The sequence below is a fragment of the Camelus dromedarius genome, chromosome 9 (assembly GCF_036321535.1).
Source record: "Camelus dromedarius isolate mCamDro1 chromosome 9, mCamDro1.pat, whole genome shotgun sequence".
In the NCBI taxonomy this organism is placed as follows: Eukaryota; Metazoa; Chordata; class Mammalia; order Artiodactyla; family Camelidae; genus Camelus; species Camelus dromedarius.
Genome location: NC_087444.1, coordinates 16,594,356 through 16,611,591, shown reverse-complemented (window position 1 = coordinate 16,611,591; position 17,236 = coordinate 16,594,356). Strand labels below are relative to the sequence as shown.

General features: G+C 43.4%; 1 long non-coding RNA gene across 1 annotated transcript in view; it reads left to right on the top strand.

Annotated features, from left to right (window-relative positions):
* Positions 1–17,236, top strand: part of LOC135322160 (uncharacterized) — an 84,857-nt gene that overhangs the window by 45,454 nt on the left and 22,167 nt on the right. The window contains exon 2 of the long non-coding RNA XR_010382526.1: positions 11,609–11,719. This is a non-coding gene — a long non-coding RNA (uncharacterized LOC135322160). The remainder of the gene's footprint in view (positions 1–11,608; positions 11,720–17,236) is intronic.

The following is a 17,236-nucleotide window of genomic DNA, read 5'->3' as shown; positions in this document are numbered from 1 at the left end:
TGGAACCCTCTCCATTCAATCAGAGGATGGAGAAAGAAAGCATGGAGGATTGTGCTTGAGAGGTTTTTACGGGCCAGTCCTGGAGGTGGCCCATATTATTCTGCTCATATTCCATTGACCAGAACTCAGGCATGTGGCTACATCCAGCTGCAAGGAAGGCTGTAAAATGTAGCTAATATGTGGACCCAGGAAAAAGAGGTGAACACCAGCAGGCTCTGCCACAATGAGGCAAAACCTCCATGTGATGAGGTTAAACCTGGGAAGGGGTTTACATTCCAATTCTGCTTGCCTCTTAGAAAGCAGAGATTCCCTCCAGATTCTGTCGCTGAGTCATCCATCAATCTTTGTTTCCAACATTGTGAATTTTTATCCTTATCCATGTTTCCATGGGTATTTTAGTGGGGAAGTTGATAAAGGCTTCACTGGTCAATGTTAGGTTCAATTTTAAACTGGAAGTTCTCTTTGAATCCTCCCTGGTAGATGTTTTATTGTATGTTGTTTTGTTTTGAACCTAAATGAGAAATTGTACATTTATTTCCATTACGATTTACTGCATTAGAGTCAGACCGTCATTCAGCCTGCCAAGACTTCTTTGTATCTTCATACCATCCCCCAGGTTACTGTTGTATGTTCTCCAGGAGACTGCAACACATATAACCTAGATCATTCTTTTTTGGGCAGATGGAGATGACTGAGTTGGGTAGAGAGAGCTGGTCTCTCTTTTATAACTTAGGGGCTGGTTGACCAAAGTATTTGTAGCAGCTCCCCTTAAATATTCAGCTGCCCATGGCCTTCTCCTGCATGGTTAATTTGTTTGCTTGGTGACATTGTTAAAAAGCTACAGAGAGAGAAGGAATCGCATGCAGGGAAAGAAGCATGAAAATACCAATCACTGTACCATTAAGGGCCAGCCCGTGCCCCATCTCCTTCCTTCTTTCTACCCTTGGCCGCACTGAGGCCAAGTTTCCGGGATTATTTATTTACCTCTGCTTAGATGGGAGAGACTGTGGTCTTTGCTGGAGGCTCTGGTTGGACAACAAATATATCTAAATTGGGAAATGAATGCTAGGTGCAATGGTCAATTTTATGTGTCAACTTAGTTAGGCTATGGAACCCAGATATTTGGTCAAACACTACTTTAGATGTTTTTGTGAAGGCACTTTTCAGATGAGATTAACATTTAAACGTTAGAGTAAAGCAGATTATCCTCCATAACGTGGGTGAGTGGCATTCAATCAGTTGAAGGTCTTAAGAGGAAAAAGCCTGACCTTCCACAAGGAAGAGGGCAGATTGCCTTTGGACTCTAGCTGCAACATCAAGCTCTTCCCTGGGTCTCCAGCCTGCTGGTCCACCCTGCAGATTTTGGACTTGCCAGCCTTCATAACCACATGACCCAATTCCTCAAAATACCTCTTTTATTCCCTCTCTCTCCTTCTCTCTCTCTCTCCCCACCCCACATTCTCTGTTGGTTCTGTTTCTTGGAGAATCCTAACTAACATACTAAGCAATCACCATCACCTCTCCTCTAGAGATGGAGACAAAAGCACCATCTCCAGACATCCCTCTTTCCTTTTCCCTCATATGTTTTTCCTTAGCTCTTCCATGGTTCATCCCCTGCCTCCTCATCATCGTTGTTATCACCATGGCCATTTATGAAATACTTTTGCTGTGTGGGATATTGCATGGTGTTTATATGTATTATACAACGTATTCCTCACAATAATCCTATGAGGTAGAAATTATTATTATCTTCATTCTACAGATGAGGAGAGTATTGTCCAGGGAAGAAAACTGATTTGTCCAAGGTCATGCTACCAAATGAAAAAATAATTTTCAAACCTGAGATATCTAACTCCAAAGCCCCCGCTTTGAATAATCATAGTACTATGATATCTATTACAAACCCTATTGTACAGGTATTACAGAAATTAAAATTTAGTATGCAGTGATCCTGAGAAGTTGAGTGTCCACCAGGGCCAGGGCTTAGAGAGTACCCTCGACACAGAGAAGTTAATACGGCCATGGAAGAGCACTCTATGGAGATGCTCAAGTTCTGGCTCTATTACACTTTCTATCTGTATAAACTTGGACAAGTTTCTTAACCTCCATATTCTCAGTTTCCTTTTTGGTAAAATGGAAATAACACTATTTACCTATGTGGTTTGTTGAGGATTAATTGAGATAAAGTTTGTAAAATACATGTTTTTAGACATCTGCTAATTATAGCCTCTCAATAAACAAAATAATCATTTATTAAAACAAAACAAAACAAAACAGAAAAAGAGGACAATTGAAGAACAATAGGCAAAGCCATAGATGGAAAAAACTCATTGGCCAGAAGCACAATGTTCATGAGAGCTCTGCTCTCGCTTCTGAGGTTCAGGGTCAGTGACTCACTCAATTACTTGCTGCCGGGAAATCTTCAGCAGTGCCCCGCTGAGCACCAAGGCAGGACAGAGGAGGCAGCAGCTAGTCGGGGAGTTTTGACCCTTCAAGTGGTGGCATTCTTGATACTATTTTGTTGTCACTTTGTCCTGGGCTCTGACTCTAAAGTCACATTCTAGAAAACCTTCTCCTTGCCCTATGCTTTGTAGCTTTGACCCTCAATAGAAGGAGGGGAGGAAAACAGCTCTGAAAACAGCATTTCCTCTGCTGTTACAAATCTTTAAGAAGATCTACAAGAAGGGCAGTCGGGTGATAGATGAATGACCCCCAAAGGACCTGGGTGCCCTCCCTTTGGTGTACAGAAGGGAGATAATGTATTCCGGCACTATCAGAGGCCTCAGTGAAGGATTCTAAACACTTCATTAAAATCTCACCACCAATTCTATTCTATCCTGGGGCTGCTAATGAAAGGGAAGAGTCATTTACAAACCTGAGCTGATGAGAACTACCCTGGCTCCCAGGGAGAAGACTGCAAGTGGCCTGTGTCAGCCAGGTGGCTTTACAGAAAACCCAATCACATAATCGAAGTCTCTGTAATTCAGTCTCAATTACTCCACGGTGTCCCACCGCCCCAGCCAGCTGCAAAGATTGTCCTGCATTTGGTGAATTACCATCTCCCTCCAAAGAGCCATGCTAAAGGAATTTGACTCCATTTACCGTATGCTGCCTCTTTTCTTCCTTTTCCTGAGAAATCATTTTTAAATAGGACCCACTCATTTCTCCTGCAACCTTGAGATACAGCCAGATCCCAAAGAGGGAAGCATTGGCAGAAAGTCTCGTGCATGTAGATGAAGATCTTTGTACCTGAGCAAGCGTCCCGGTGACCAGGATGGAGTTGGGTGTAGTCACCTCACTCCCTGACCAACGAACAGTCTGTGAGATGTTTGGAGGCTTTGAACTTTGGCTGATTTTCTTGGGTTGGTGGTTCTTCCAAAAGGACAGGACCATAATTTTAGCTTCAATAGGCAATGAGACAGACATGAAATGTGTGGGTCTTTGTTGTTATTTTCTCAAAGGTGTTGAGCAGCACCCAAGTTCTGCACTAGGATCTTAGGAAGACCTTGAATATTCCTTTTCCCTCTCATGCTGACTGGTTTCTCCAAAGGGTCAGGAGTATATCAGATCTGAAACTGGATAAAGGATGCCAAAAAAAAACCCAAAAAAACCTCACAAAAAATGCCACAGAGTGGATCAAGTTTAGCTTAGTATGTCTTAAGGGGAAAAGCATGTTCTCAGGACTCAGGGGTGCTGAATGAGTTCCATACCCACCAGTCTCATACTGTGAGACCTCAGACCAGCTGTCTAAACTCTCTTAACCTCAATTTCTTTATCTGTAAAGTGGGGAAAGCTATACTTGCTTCCCAGACCGGTGAGGAAATAATGAGATGCACTTTGTAAATGTACTTTGTAAATGCTAACATGCTTTACAAATATAAGTTATTTTTGGTTAAAATGAAATATTAGACCAAAGCTCTGTTTGCTACATTCCTCTTACTTCTCCTGATCCCAGCTGTTTAGAGAAAATCTCTTGGTCGTAAAGTCAAATGTCAGAAAAGGTCCTCGTTGTGCTCTGTGACTTGCAAAACAAATTCTTCAAGTAAAAGAGGCCCATTCTTTTTTTTTTTTTTTTTGTCTCCAGGGTCTACATGAAGAACAATGATAACTCCAGTTAACAGGTGCATGAAACTTTTTCAGTTTTAGTTTAAAAATCAGTTTTCAGTATGCCTCCTATGTGTGCACAATAACAATTCTTGGGCGATGCTTTTGAATAGATGCATGCCCATTTTATAAACAAACTGTCTGGGCACAGAATCATCTAGCATTTAAGTGGCAGATCCAGGACCCGATTGGAAATCTTTTTAACCACAAGTCCCGGTCTTTCCAGTACTGTTCCCCACGCTGCACTGACTCCCTGTGATCATACTTAGGTTGTAGGTCAGAGAGGGACTCAGGTCCCTTGTACAAGAGTTTGCACAAATCAGCCCCACTATGTTAGAAAAATCTGCCATCCTAGGGGAGAATCTGTTGCAGAGTCCAGATTAATTAATTAGTTAATGTTTAACCCACCCAAGAGTCACAGATTCTACTCTCAGGGAACTCACATGTAATACACAAGACTAAGTCATAGTCAACAAGGGTCTCCATAAAACTGTAGTGTCAGATTGTGTTTGTTTGTGGTGGTGATGATCACCATTTGGTTGGAAAAGGAGCTGGATCAATCCGGGAACCTTCCTGGAGAAGGTGACCCTTGAAATTTAAAGACAGTAGGTAGAGTGACAAATATTCTATAAATTAGGATGACTAGGACTCAAAGAAATGGACTGGAAGTGGAGACAAGGGAGTATATGTTTTCCTGCTCTACAGCCTATGGATTTTCCACTCCACCTTAACTATAATATAAACTTGAAATAGACCCAGTAACTATAAGCTAATATTTACATAATGTGCTGGTACATAATGTGCTTGCAAAGCACTTTGATTGTTGTTATTTTTCAGAATTTAATCTTCAGAGAAGTTTTGTCAAATAGTGTCTTCATCTGGGTTTCCCTGAAAGCAGAGCCTGAGATGAAAGCTCTTGCAGCACCCACTTATTAGGGCATCAAGCCCAGGGAGCAGGAATGAGAGAAGATGGGAGATAACCAGGGAAAGAGAGAGCACCAATATATGGATGCAGGATGGGGCTGGCAGCTGTTACATGTGACTGACGGTTTGATTTCATGGCATAGCTCTCTGAGAAGCTATGTAAATTACATCTAAGGATAGTCAATCTGGGAGGAAACAGGGGAAAAAATGTATCCACTGACTCCTTTCTCTAACTAGTCAAAGATTTGCCCTTTAGAGCATTAATTCCACCCCCCTTTTGGTGTCAAATATGTGGGTGCCCAGCAGACCTTGCAGCATGCTAAGCCTTGGGGACAACAAGAAAGCTCAGTATAGGAAGGTGAGATATCGTATGACTATATCCACTTAGAGTTGGTAAAATCCCATGCAGAGCTAGTTAACATAGTGATGACTGAAACAAGGGACAGAAGTGGTACAAAAGAGGGGTCTGATACAGTCCACCCCATTCACTGCTCAGATCTTCTTGTGCTCCTGATTATATCTGGATCCTATTTTATAATATGGAGCCTCCATTTTTATGAGAACAAAATTACCTTAATTCTCTCCTGAGAATTGAGGTACAAGTCCAAATAACCTGAGAGTCTTTTTTAAGGTGGTGGCCAGGAGCAAAAGAGTGAAAGCAGGAGGGTTAATGAAACAAGCTAGAGTCCCTTTTGCTAGTTCTGATTCCAAACCAGAGTATGATTGATACTCATGATTTCCTCCATCATCTATTCTAGCTAGATTTCCCTTAAACTTGGTCAACACTTCAGTTAGTCTGGATTGCTTGTCTGGTGGAGTGACCCAGACTTTCATCCACAAGAAGTCTGAGCTCTTGTAGAGGTATAGTTGCTTCAGCTGCCCATTTACCATCATAACTTGTCACAGAAGCACTAGAGATTTCCTAGTAAAGTTTCTTAGCTCCCCAACATATTCCCCCTGCCCCCTCCCTCCTCCTATTCTCATTATTTAGAAGCAACTCTGGAGTCTCACAGTAAGAAATTTTGATTACCCTTACAAGTTCAGGAATTTGGTGGCTGGTCTATGGCATGAGGACCCCAAAGAGCAGGCGACAGTCACAGTTTCAAGTTCAGTGTAGTCCTTACTGTGTCCTTGAGTGGAAGCTTACCCCACTGTCTCTTGATAAATAAGTTCTCCTACCTAGTAGAAGCTAAAGTTGCAGGGTGGAGTCAGTGAGAGTGAGGGTGAGAGGGCCAGTCCCACTTCCATCTCTTGGCTCCTGAGTCCATGTATTGTAGCTGTTGGATCCCAGCAACATATAATGGTCTTTGGCTCAACATATACTACATTCTAAAGGAGAATGTTCTGAATTTATAAGTATTATTCCTAAACTGGGACTTAAGATGAGTCTTTAACCGATTATTCCCTCAATCTACTAGGTCAGCAGATTTGATTGACAGGGTACCTGATAAAAACAATAAAACTAATGGTCACATGTTCATTGCCACACCTCTTTTGTTGTAAAATAAGTCCTTTGGTCTTAGCAATGTCATATGGGATACCATGTTGGTAAGTTAGACATGTATAAGCTCTCAGTGCTGCTATTCAGAAGGAACTGATCAATAATAATGGTTCTTGTCTCCTCCAGGGTGGAAAGGGTCCAGTGTAATTGACCCACTACCATGTGCTTGACCAATCTGTTTGAGTAATAGTATTATATCAAAGGATTAGTGCATTGGCAGTGTGTAGACCAGCCTTGGTGAGTGACAGCTCATACTGTTGGTCCTGTGTATAACCTCTATCCCTGTTACCATGTTCACTTTGTTAGTGGGATCATTGTGCCAACACTGGAATGGCTGTAGAAAAGCTTGATAACAATCACAAGATGTGACACCCATTTACCTGATTGTTCAGAGCCTTCTCTGTGGTGAATACTCTGGTGAGCATTAACTCAAACAGGAAGATCTGCATGCTTTGTTCCCATTCCTTAAGACTTCATCCTCTAATTTTCCAAACTTTCTCCTTTTCAATGCTTGACTAACCAGCCAAGTAAATTACCAATACCAAAAATTCTGTGTGTGTGTATATATATACACACACACTTCAGGCCACTTCTCCCTCCATCCAAATGGATGAACAAGTGTACTGCTCCCAGGTGTGTCCTCTAGGACAATTTCTGTTCTCCATCACACTTAGGGCCATCCCTGAATGGGGCTGTATTGTGACAGCAGTTCATTTCCTATTAGCATCAATATACTGTGTTGAGTCATCTGTGAACCTGGATGACATTTTTTGCTCCTCCATCAGTTGTCATAGGGAAACCCCCATGAGGCCATAGGTTTGAGAGGAGGAAGAGACATCTGTGCACTAGAGGTAAATGGTATGGAACTCTGGGCCACGTATCCAGGTGATTTATTTGGTCTTTTTGAGCTTGCTTGATTCTAAAAATATGATTTCTATTAGACAGTTGATTGTTACTGTGTTCTCTTGACCTTATGGCTTGGTGGATATGATAATTTTCAGCTCATGATGGGTAGCTCAGGTCACATAATCACTTTATAATCCAAGGTCAGGCATTTAGTTTCTGCTAGGATCCAGTAGCATACCAGGAGCTGTTTTTCAAATGAAAAGTAGTTCTCTGCTGCAGAAGGTGTGGCCTTTTTTTCAGTTCTGGACTTTAATTTTCCTGTTGAAGCTTGCCAATTGCAACCTTGTCCACCATGGATATCCTGAACACCACTGGATCTGCTGAGTCATACATCCCCAATGGCAGTAGGTTATTCTGCCTCTGGGGCTGGTACAGAGCTCTCTTGTTCTTGGCCCTATTTGAAACTGACAGCTTTCTGAGTCATCCAAAATTTTGGTCAGAGCATTATTCTCTAGTGTGGTATATTCTATCCTCAAATCCAAAGAAGTCTATCAGCACTGGCTTTCTTCAATGGTAAGAAGTACAAAGTGTAGCAACTTGACCTTTACCTTAGAGAGAATGTTCTGGTATGCCCCAAACCACTGGACTTGTGAAACTTTACCAATATATCAGGCCCTTGAGTCTTCCTGTGGCTTCTCTCTCATCTTTTAGCATGCACGTGTCTTGGGGGCATCTAGAATAGTTGCCTCTTCCTGCTCACTGAGTCCAGTTGTAAGATGTTATTAAGAGTGTACCATAATAATGTTTTGTGAAATTTTAGGGTGATCAAAATCTCCGTGGACTATATTGTGATGGAGAGTTAACATAGCCCTGAAGAAAGACAATTGCTGTCTCTATCATAAACAGATAACTGCTTTTATCCTCTTTTTGATGGGGATTGAGAACTATGTATTAGCCAGCTCAATAGCTCATACCAAAGGCTGCGTGAGTCTGCCTCAACAGAGAGATCACACCCAGGACAGCAACTCTGATTGGAGTTACTATTTACTTAAGGTTGTCGACCATCAAATGCCTACATTCATCTGTGTTTTATAGGGACAAAACTCCACTCAGGTAAACTAAATGAAGGTCTGATGAGACCATCACTCTTGCATCTTTTAAACCATTGATGGTGGCACTACGCTCTGCAGTTTCTTCTGGTCTATGTGTCTGATTACTGTTTTGGTCAGTGCAGAAGGTAGGGAGTCAGTCTATTTCAAAGGCTTTTACTTGGCCATGACTTCCATTAATGACCCTTATTTCATAGGTCAGAGAGCAATTGTGAGGACTCAGCCAGCTGCTAAGTACCTCTACCCCAATTATACTCTTGGAGACCAGGGATACAACCATAGAATGGGTCTGCAGACTAGGACTAAGGCCAGGATTCTGTGTATCACCTGGCTTCCATGAACTCTCTACCTTTAGGACTGTGATGGCCTTTCATGTCCCATGGGTCAATGTCAGAATCCATTTACAGCAGTTCTTGAAAGGTCAGGGTATTTGCTTTTCCCTAGTGTGGATATGCTCTAGCAAAGGGCCATGTGTCCCTGTTGGGAATCAGAGGAATATTTACCACGTGTACTTACAGTGGCATTGCATGGTTCTCACTCAAGGACACCCAGTCCTATCTTCAATCAGTGGGCTCTGTGTCTGTGTGCTGCCTTAGATCAAGAAAGTAAATAGAGACCATGACTCTCCACTTTGATGGCTGAATGACAGCCTTCTGCTCACCAGCTCTTGAACATTTTTTTTATACGCAAGTTGAGAAACACTCTCAAAGACTCTAGGAGCATCATGATATATTAGCCACTTCCCAGTGGTGTGCTGAAGCCAGTTCATATCAGTTCACAAGAACGGAATGTACATGTCTCTTCTCAACTTGATGGTCAGTGAAGTCAGATGGGTAGCTTGAAAATGGCCACGATGGGACTATTTCCACCATGGAACCTGGCAAATGCTACAAATAAGGTCTTTGTTTTCCTTCAGAGAGCTGGTTGTTAAACACCTGCCAGCATATCACCACCACTGTCATAGATTCCTAACATCCAAAGCAATCTGATTTCTACTCTGGCCTTGCTGCCCAATACAGTAATTATGTCCACCAAGCCTCTAATGGTTAAATGCAGCCACTTAACTTTTACCACCCCTCTATCCTATCAAATTCATTGCTGCTAGGAATCTCAGTTCCATGGCAGCCTCTCCCAACAGCAATTTTAGTTTACAGGGAAAAACCACTGCTAAGCTTCTCAGAGATGCTACTGCCCCCCTCACCCAAGTGTTCCTTAATGCTTTCGTGAAGAGGTTGTTGTCTAGGCCGTCCTGGAGGACATGCTCAGGTGGGTTCTTAAGTCTTATAAAGGGCATCCTTTATTAAACATTCCTGCTTTCTTGATCCCTTGTGATCCTTTCTTCAAAATCACACCAAGGAAGTTCCAAAATCTCCACCTGATTTACTGTAGGCCATGTGACTGTGCTTCACTGCTCAAGCTGTGCTGAGATCTGATCCTGGTTCTTTTCCTGGGGGCTCTGAGGGATAGCAGAGGATTTGGAAGAGAACAGTCATCATTTTGCAAAGCATCTGCCTCAAGTAAAGTTGTTACGAGCTCCCCAGGCAAGAAGAGGCTCTTCTCCCCTGGCAAGGGAGAAGGAACTACTTTTGCCAGCTTGCAGGGTTCTGAGGAATCTGAGGGTTCGAGATTCTCAGACCTACCCACTCAGACGCCCCCAGTGCAGGTTTTACAGTCTCTCTTTTTTCCTACCTGAGCCCTGAGTCTAATGTAGGAGAGTGGAAGCTGGGCATGTATGCTTATTGGCAGGTATAGCACCTTTACAATTACACCCTGGGCTTGGTTCAGCATTGTGTATCCTGAAGCTTTAGGCAATGAAAGTCTCCTTACAGCTGCCATGAAAGGCCTCTGGCTTTCACGTGGTGCTTTGAGCTGGCAGCTTCCCCGCCCTATCATTTTCTTTAGTCAAGGTTTCCATTGCAGTTAACAAAAGCCAGCTCACTCCATATAATTATCAGTGCTTCTCTACTTTTCCAGTACCACAGCCCTCACAAATGTCAATACCTCATCCTGCACTTCATCTCCAAACATGAAGTGAAGGTTTAGTATTTTTATTTCACTGTGTGGTCCAGGTTATCTCCACCCTGATCGCTCTTAGCAGTGGGATCCTTACTGCCATCAGACTCTGAGTAATCCACTTCTAAAATCCCATCCTGAGAGTCTACTTTCTAGGGGCAGCTTTTTACTCCTGTTACCAACTGTCTTAACTTGAGTTAAGAAAACAGAAACTGAAAATGAAAAGTAGAGACAAGGGTTTATATGCTGTTACTTTGTTAGCAAGTGTAATCCCAGGGAGTAATGAGATCAAGATGGGTGGCGCAGGGAAGGGGAGAGTTACTTCGAGGGTATGTTATCAACTGGCTGCTATAAAGTGTGACTGATTACTTGACTTCACAGCATAGTGTGAGAGAAGCCACGTAAGTAACATCTTAGCAACATTCATCCAGAGAGAACTGGGGAAGAATTTACTCATGGGCTCCCTCTCCTAGTGGTCAAGATTTTGCTCCCTACGCACTAACTCCCCTGGATTTCTGGGTGGCATGTGTGTGTGTACCAAGCTGGGTCCTGAGATATTCCATGCCATGATGTCAACAGGAAAGCCCTAATTTAGGAGGCAAGAGTTGTGCAGCTGGGGCACAAGCCAAGGCACTGTTAGGCTGTGGCTACGGAAAGTCAGGTGGAGCTCAGAGAAACCTGGAAGCTTCAGTGGTACATGAGATGAAGGTACATTGGGTGAGGCCAGGGTGATCTGAAGTGGCACGTAAGAGAGTCTGATACAGGTAGGTAGATTGGACTGTGAGTTCCTCGATGGTAGAGACCATGTCTTATTCATCTCAAAATTAACGATTTAATTAACATGATTCCTGGCACACAGTTTTATTGATCAGTAAATATCTGTTAATGTCAGTTAAGTGAGTGGCATTATTTTCTCCACTTTTTCCCCCAGTCTTATTGAAATATAATTGACATACATCACTGTGTAAGCCTAATGGTTTGATTTACACGTTATGCAAAATGATTACCGCAATAAGTTTAGCTAGCATTCATCATCTCCCACAGATACTATAAAAAGAAAAAGCAAAAGAAGAAAAAGCATCGTGTGATGAGAATTTTCTCCATTTTACAGATGCAGAAAACAAGGCTCAGATGGGGCCACCGACATTCCCAAATCGAACATATTTGGTTGGATAAAGGAGCGGAGGCAGGAACTCTGGATTTTCTCTTAGCTGTGCTGAAGGTAATCAACTCCCAGTCAGCCCCTCAATGGCCATTCCTTGGGAGAGTTAAAATTTCATTTGGCTTTCCCAAGCCAGCTCCTTCCAGAACTCAAATAAGCATTGGAAGGTAAACTGGCCACCAGCCATGGTTTCATGGGATGTTTTCCAAAACACAAGACCATCCCAATCAAAGGGCCTGAGAGCAAACATTAATGAACTTTAGTTCAGTCCCTACGAACCAAGGAAGCCCTGAGCTGACCATGTTTATGTTACCTCCAGACAGAGGGTTGTTCCTGCAGGGCTGACTTCATGCCCCTCGCTGCTCTTCTCATGCCCAGTTGACTGCGTTGTCCCCTCTCCATAGTGGCCAAGCCACAGGCCCCTCCCTCTTCCTGGCCTCAGGAGCCTTGATCGACCTCAACCTTCCCCAAGACCTGGCAGGGGAGAGGCAGCATCTACTCCTTAATGAGCTGTCATTGGAGATGAAAGATGAGTCTGCAAAAGCTCAGAGCATTCCAGCTCCCCAGCCTGCCAAGTGCAGGGAGGGTAGGCATCAGGAGAGAAGTACCTTCCAGGGCAGGTTTCTGTGGACCCAGCAGTAAAGGCAGCTGCCTCCTCCTTCCTCCCTCCTCCTCCTCTTGCCCCTAAGTGCTCCCTCCATGACATCACCGTCTGCAGCAGACTGTTCAGCTGCCTTTTTTCCAGCAAGACAATTTGTTGTGTGGTCTGGGGGTGCAACTTACTCCTCTTTGCAGCAAATGGTGGGTCAACAGTATTTTCCAAGTTGGGTGTGACAGGACCGTAAGTAGAAACAGATTTCCCAGAGCCCCCAAACACTTTGTCCTCCTGAGCTGGGAGGATCAGCATCCTTCCGGGTAGATGTCCGGCAGTTTCCATTCTGCCCGAGCACTGGCCCTCATCTTTCATACCAGAAGCTCAATAAGATGATGGGCTTTCCCTTTTAAAACCACCATGCTGGTTAGAGGTTAAATGTTTGCATGCAGGAACAACATCCAAGATCAGGCTAAAATCTTTGGAATCCATACATGTTCCTGTTTAAACGCTCAGGATGCTAACCTCTCTCTGCGCCTTTCCAACCTCAACCCCAAAAGCCCTTGCACCAAGCAGCCGGGGGCTAATAACTGCTGCTTCCAGAGTTTGGAAAGGGTTGGGCACTGTGCTAAGCATTTTACAGATAGCATTTCATTTCACCTTCACAATAATCCTATTTGGTAAATTGTTTTTGTCAGTCACAAGAAGGAGGTGTTTGAAGGCCAGAGAGCTGAGTGATTTAACACCACGTCATTCAGTCTGAAAATGGCAAAATCCAACTTGGATTCAGGTCTGCAGATTCTATACCCCATTCTCTTCGCACAACCACAACTCTACCTTTTAGGCAAATTAATAAATGAACAAACACTGACTGAACACCAATTATGTACCAGGCTCTGAGCTAGGAAGTTTCACGTGGTATTCTCGTTCACCTGACGACAATCTTGTTTTACATGAGGGGGAAATGAATTCCTGGTACTGGGATTTGAATGCTGCTTGGCTCTAAGACTTTTCTTTTACTTTCTTTTTTCCTTCCCTCCCTCCCTCTTCCTTTCTTCCTTCCTTCCTTCCCTCCCTCATTCCCCAATTAATTATGTATCAATTTGGCTAGGGTTAGAATCTTATTTTGGCATTGTTAAGAGAGAATTTATACATTGTGTCTAGCTCAGTGTTTGGCAGGGGGAGGCACTTAAATAATGTTGATTCCCACCCCACCTCACCCTCAAATCATCTAGAGAAGTTTTATCCCTACTTCCTCTTCGCTCCCTGGTGAGTAGAAAAGGATAGCTCTTTCCGAGCTCTGTATGGGGGAGAGAGCTGTCTCCTCCACTTGGCTGGTGTTTCCTCTGCCTGGAGATCTGTGCCTTGCAGACGGTCTAGCTGGGCCCTTTCAGGGCCGCTTGGAAGAGCTGGGGCATCCTGTCAGCACTGGGGCTCCTTTCTGCTAGTTTCTGAAGAATTAATGAAAAGGGAAAGTTTGCAGGATCTCCATACACAGGCTTTGTTTTTTCCTTCTTTCTTGTTTTGCAAAGAAAGGCTCCTGCTGGCCTTTTAAGCCCAAGGAAAACTTAACAAACACTTACTGCAAACCACCTTGCTTTTTACCCACATTAAATAGCCTCCCCCACTCTGGAGATTCGCGTCCCAATCCCTGCAAAGGAGCAGCAGAGGCGGCAGGATATTGCGGCTCATTATGTTTCTTTGCTGTGTCAGTCGTCTTTCCCAGAGGGGGATGTAATACTGTCTTCATAATACTCAGCCCCTCTCACAAGTTGGCAGCTTCTTTCTCTCAACTTATATTCTTGGCTAAGCATGTGTTCACAGGGATTTCAAAAAAGCCTCCCCAAATTCCTGTTTACCCACTTTCTCAGAGCATTTCTGAGACAGCACAAGGATGTGTTGGCTCTGAGGTTTGGCTTCCTCTTGCTAATGAGGCTCAGGCTGAGCACCGTCCCCAGCCCTCGTGGCGGTGGGGGCGGTGGGGGAGTGCAGCTCTGCCCTACTTCCTTTGCCCTGGCCTGACCCTGTCCCCACTGGATCTGGTCATGTCCTCCCAGTCCTTGGCCCAGGTACCGCCTCTGAGTATCCTGCCCAGATCTGGACCCAGTGTGGGTCTCCACACTTGACTTTGGAATCTCACAAGCTGTTTATTTAATTCTCAGGGCATCTCTGGCCTTGCCATTTCTCCCAGGTCCAGTGGTGTTCTGTGCATCTTTGTTAAGAATGTTAAGAGTTCTTTTCTGATGGAAGTCCCCTGAGTTCTGAGACTGATCTGTTTTGATGAATTTTATTTTTTAAATTGAAGTATAATCAGTTTACAATGTTGTGTTAGTTTCTGGTGTACAGCATAGTGATTCAGTGTTTTTTTTGTGTATATATATATATATATTCCTTTCATATTCTTTTTCATTATAGGCCATTACAAGATATTGAATATAGTTCCCTGTACTGTACAGTAGGACCTTGTTGTTTATCTGTTTTATGTATTTTATACATAGTAGTTAGTATCTACAAATCCCAAGCTCCTAATTTATCCTTCCCTATCCCCTTTTCCCCCTGGGAACCATAAGTTTGTTTTCTATGTCTGTGAGTCTGTCTCTGTTTTGTGAAGAAGTTCATTTGTGTCTTTTTTTTTTTTTTTAGATTCCACATGTAAGTGATATCATATGCTATCTTTCTTTCTCTTTCTCTCTTTCTGGCTTATTTCACTTAGTATGATGATCTCCAGGTCCATCCGTGTTACTGCAAATGGCATTATTTCATTCTTTTTTATGGCTGAGTAGTATTCCATTGTATATATATACACCACACTTCTTTATCCAGTAATCTTTTGATGGACATTTAGGGTGCTTCTGTGTCTTACCTACTGTAAATATTGCTGCTATGAACATTGGGGTACAAGTATATTTTGATAAATTTTATGATGCTAAGTATTGAACCCTGGTTTTGGGATCTCCCCAGGAATAATAAAATAATTCACTTATATAGCTCAGGCACTGTTCTAAGTGCTTTATTCATTTAATCCTATTAATAACCCTATAAAGGAGGTAATATTCTTCTCCCTATTTTAAAGATGAGGAAACTGAGACACAGAAAGATTAAATTACTCCTGCAGTGCCACATAAACTAGGAAGTGGTAGAGCTACGATCATAATCCGGTCATTCTCATGCTCTTAACCATGACATCAAAATTCTCTGAACCAGTGGGTACCTGAGGCTAAGCTGAGGAATGGGCCCTGGAGAAGGAAGTCTCTGATTTGCTTTCCTGGACTTTAGGGTCCATGCGTGAATCCCCTCCACTCTCATCTCAACATCCTCATTTCTCCTCACTCTCATAGCGATTCTGCTCCAGCCAAGAGAAACCGCTCCCTGTCCACCATCACAACCACACCACTCCCTCTGCCATCTGTATTTGTTCATCCGCTACCTCTTTCCTTGAATACCTTCTTCCTCGACCCCAACTGAAATCTCACCTTGCTTTCCTCCCCAAATTATTCCCAAATCTTATCTACTCCAGGAAGATATCCTTGTTTTACTCAATCCTTCCCATTTCTTGATTCAAATTCATTTGTTGCTCTTTGGGGGAAGTATGGGGGAGAAAACCAACTGAGAGTATTTTCTGGGTGGGTGACACTGGAGACCTCACTGGAGAGAATCTCAATCCAAGGTGGGACAGCCTCCTTCAAGCCCCAGGAGTCTACTCTTCTGTCACCTCATCCAGTGCTTCATTCTTCCATGAGCAAGGCCCTGTATTAAAATTGGGGGGGTGGGGTGGAGCTAATATAATAAGGTTCAGTCTTTCCCCTAGATATACTTGCAGACTAGCACTGGGTTGATAGTATAGGTACATAAATAATTACAATTCAAGAAGCAAGACGTCAGTGTCTCAGCAGAGACATCCTGTGCTGGACGGTCCTGAGATGGGAGAGATCCCCGAGGTGGGGGCAGGGAAGGAAGCCCAAATGGCAGAGGTGGCATCTGAGGGATGCGTTCATTTTGCAGACAAGGTTTTCAGGGCTAAGGGACAATATAAAATTGGCAATGCAGAAGGAATATTTGGGATTGAATAAAGAAATCTGTGTGAATTAAACATGAGCAATAAGACTGGAAATGTAAATTGTGGTCAAAATAGAAGGAACCTTACGTATGAGAGCATACTTAAAAATCATAGCTATTAGAGAATAAAGAGTCAGGATTTTATAGTGCATGCAATCAGCAGCCTTTGTAGGCTTTTAAGGTGGGGAGGGAAATAATCAGAATTCTGAGAGCCACGTGGAAGAGCTCAGGTGTTAACAGCTATTGTAGAGGCCAACAGGCCTTTGTAGAAATCCAGCAAAGGGATCATGGCCTAAGCAAAGGCAATGGCAGTGGGAGTGGACAGAAAAGGATGAATGTGAGATGCATTTTATTGGTAGATTAAATTAGATTTGCTATCTGACTAGATATGAAAAGGGAAGGGGTAAAGATGAGTCCAGGACAGTAACAGGTTTAGGAAATTAGGAGGAAATGGAGATTTTGGTAGGTAGGGGTGGGATGGGAAGAACTGATAATGAGATCAGTTGAGACCTTTTGGGCTTGAAGTGCCAAAAGAACCTCTAGTAAAACCATTAGCACACAATTTGGAATTGTGACAAAAGCTGGGGCAGGGGTAGTCCTGGTGGTCCCTATCAGAGAGGGCTACTTGGGGCCATTAAGGATTTGGATCTCTGCTGCTACCTCCTGCCCAAGCCAAGGACAGGTATTTCCTGATCTACTTCTCATTCAGGTGAAAGCGCATGTGGTCCACAAGCACCACTGTCGTGGGTTTCTGCCTCAATTTAATGACTTATCTTTTCTTCCCAAGGTCACCCTGACCTCTCTGCCAGGATCCTGGGCCACAGGGGAGGAAGCTCCTGGATGGAGATACTGATACCTGGTCTTTCCTCCAGCTCCCATTCACACTTTTTCTTAATGTTACTCACAGAGTGACTTTTCTAACGTGTTAG